The sequence below is a fragment of the Petaurus breviceps genome, unplaced genomic scaffold, assembly GCF_028583685.1.
Source record: "Petaurus breviceps papuanus isolate PSGF00001 unplaced genomic scaffold, PetGlider_PUasm1.0 90692, whole genome shotgun sequence".
Taxonomy (NCBI): Eukaryota; Metazoa; Chordata; class Mammalia; order Diprotodontia; family Petauridae; genus Petaurus; species Petaurus breviceps.
The window spans coordinates 1,696,242-1,699,800 of record NW_027187313.1 but is presented as its reverse complement, the minus strand read 5'-3'; positions in this window follow the sequence as shown (position 1 = coordinate 1,699,800).

The following is a 3,559-nucleotide window of genomic DNA, read 5'->3' as shown; positions in this document are numbered from 1 at the left end:
GCCCTAAGCCAGAGGTGTCAGTCATAGGTCCCAGGTTACCCACCTCCTAAAACGCTGCCTAGTGTTGCCAGAACGAGATTAAAATGTATCGGGGAAATATTTTTTAAAGTGCAATAAAACATAGATCATACTACTAAGCGGTTTTCTAACTCAGTATGTGACTGCAGTATGTACAGCTTAGTCCCTCCCTCCCCCTGCCCCACCTCCACCCCCATCACATTTTTATTTGCATTTACCAATACACTCTTAAGCAATTCTCTAAGAGGAACTGCATAGGAGATACTCATCTGTACTGATATAGGGAGTTCCCTTCTGCAATGAAATCACAAGTCCCATCCTGTCCCATCCCAGAATTACTACTAATTCATACTACTAATACATTTCTCCCTTCCTCCCTAGCTTTCTTTACCTCTCCTGAGCAATCTCCCACAAGATAGACTTACTATATTCTTAAAGTTGAATCTAACCCAATGGTCTGGATTTTAGCACCAAATTCAAGACTCCTGTCAGACCTGCATCTCACGGTAGCTTGAACTGTTTAACAGAAAGAAGACTTGCTCCTCCTTCCCACCTTTGTACCCACCTCTGTCCCATTCCTGTGAAACCATAGGGGATTCTGTCTAAGGATCCAGCAAATGGTAATGGTGAGTGATAGCTATGTACTTTGCTAGGAACTAAGTAAATGGTTATTAATTCCATTAAAAATTGGTTCCCAAGGGGGAAAAAAAATTCCTTCAACTTGTAGCCTACAGAAAGAAAGCCTGTACCCCTTAATGAGACATTTGGATGTTTTGAGAGTTCTGTGATGGGCCCTCCCTCCATTGACACAGAGGTGGGGAATGAGGAAGCATCCCAAGGACTCTCTCTATCCCTCACTGTGAGGGGTCAGGGAAAGGATACTGGAATGAAAGTTTTCTGGGAAAGTGTTTCTTAACCAGTCTGCATTAAAGCTTTTTAAAAACAGTCCTTAGATAGGGGGAAAAGGTACTACATTCATTCCCAGGCTATTAATGATACACTACAGTGGAAAGCAGGAGCCATGCCAACTTCATCAACAAGAATTTAATGAGAGCCTGTTAAAAATAGCACCAAAAACTTCTTTGCTGTCCTGAGGGGTGGCCTTTCAAGGTCAGGGAAGTCTATGGAATGTTTGCTGTCAGAAACTGCTTTTTCTCATTTCTCAACTCTGGTGGGTAGCTAAAGAGAAGAATGGGTGGCTGTCTCCTTAAAAATCAAACCCCTAGTATGTGCTTTAATTCTGTTCCACCCCCACCCCCAGCCTAAGTCTTAATCAGCTTTTCAATGATCTGAGGCACTCATGAATACCTGTTTACTTCAGGTGATTAAGGAAATCACAGTGTATTCATGGAGGAGTTCAGTTCCCCTGGTTGGCGTTGGATGACCAGTTCCATAAAGACCTTGAGACAGGCCAGAGTAATGGGATGAATTGAAAAAGTTGATACTGAATAGGCAGAAATACCAGATTCTACATACAAGTTCAAAACATCAACTTCACTGATGCAGGATTGTGAAAGCATGGCTGGACAATGGCTCCTGTGGAAAAAAATCTGAGGGCTCTAGTGGATCACAAGCTAATGTATCAGTGAACAATAGGATGTGACAGCCCAAATGCCAGTGCTGTCCTATTCTGCACTGAGGGACATTATGTATAGAACAAGTCAGTCAATAGTCCAGCTGTTCTCTGCCACAGGCCTGCCACATCAGGAGTTTTCTGTTCAGTTCTGGGCACCATGTTTTTGCTAAGAGCTAGAAAAGGTATTACTACTTGTCCCCAAAACAGCAACAATGGTACAGTAAGAATTGTGCCATACAAGGATCATCTGAAAGAACTGAGGAGGTTCAATCCGAAAAGAAAACTCAGAGCAGATGCGGGCGTGGTTTTCAAATTGGGTTAAACTTGTTCTGGAAGCAATGGCTAGAAATTGCAATGATGCAGATGTAGGCTTGATCTAAGCAAAAACCTTTTACTAATCGGCGCTAGCTAAAAATGCAACAGGATGCCTCAGGAGTTCATGAATTACTTGGCAAATAGTCCCTTCAAACTTCTCTCTTCCAGCTCTTCCCACCAACCATTGCAACAGGCACGAGATTTCCCTCAGTATACGTCCTCATTTTATCCTTCATGGGTGAAAAGAGTTTCTTTGAGCCTGTTGTGGGAAAAAATCCTGAGACAGAATTGTTTAAGGCTAACTGCCTCAAAGTGACTGTGAGAGAAATAACTGCTCCTCACTGCCTCCTTCCCCCTCTTACCACTGCTTAGTTCATTCTTTGTCTCAGAGAAATTCAGGAAGGTATAGGTTCATTTCTGGTCTCTGCTTTTGGTAAGTTCAATAACACATTTTCAATAAAAATCTCTTTTGTTCATTTTGAGCCCCCATCTGGTGTGCCAGAAATACAGTTTCCTTCTCTTTAATTGTGTAGTTAGCCTGACTTTTCTCTCCACTGCTTCTTTTTAATTCCTCCATGGACACACACACACACACACACACACACATGCATGCACGCACGCACGCACACACCTTAGCGAAATAAATCAGTTCATTTCTGAGCACATATATCCACTGCAGAAAATGAATAAGCTTTGTTGAAAGAAATAAGAAACGGGAAGTAGGATCGGTGAGAATCAGCATGAAAAATCAGACAGGAAAGACAGATTTTCACTATTGTTCTCATTGAACAAGAAGCAGCTACAGTGACTCCTTTTTTCATCTCTGTATAAATCTATGGTCATGGCAGTGGCCCCCATACTGAGAAGCATCTGCTCTCCCATCTTCTGTCTCTCCCACTCGTTTACAAGGCCCTGTCCTTCCACGCAGGCTGTTGCTCACCTCCCACTTTATAGGACTTTGGCTTCCCCCTCCAGGGACACTTGACACAAATGCACACATTGATGGATCCCAGACTAAGTGGGAGACCAGCCTCTTCTGCTGCTGATCTCTTTTAGGAGCATGACTATACCTTACTTTTTTTTTTCTCTGCTGATGTAAGAAAGATACATTCTCCTTTAACTGGAGAAACGGCCACAGATTTTCACAAAAAACCATAAGTCCTTTTACATATTGTTAGATTCCATTGGATATTCTTCCAGCAGCCAACAGCTTAAATTCTTTGCTTTAACTGCTTCAGGATGTTTCTCCCTCCCACTCTTTTCTCTCTGTCTCTATCTCTTTCTCTCTCTGCCTCTGTTTCCCCCTCTTTCTCTCCCCCTCTCCCCCCCACATCTGTCTCTTTCTCTCTCTCTCTGTCTTTTTCTGTTTCTGTCTCTTCTGTTTCTCTCTCTCCCTGTCTGTCTCTTTCTCTCTGTCTCTGTCTGTCTGTCTCTGTCTCTATGTCTCTGTCTCTGTCTTTCTGTCTCTCTGTCTCTGTCTCTGTATCTATCTCTCTCTTTGTCTCTCTGTCTCTGTCTCTGTATCTGTCTCTCTTTTTGTCTCTCTGTCTCTCTCTGTCTCTCTGTCTCTGTCTCTCTCTGTCTCTGTCTCTCTCTGTCTCTGTCTCTCTCTCTGTCTCTCTCTCTCTCTGTCTCTCTCTCTCTCTGTCT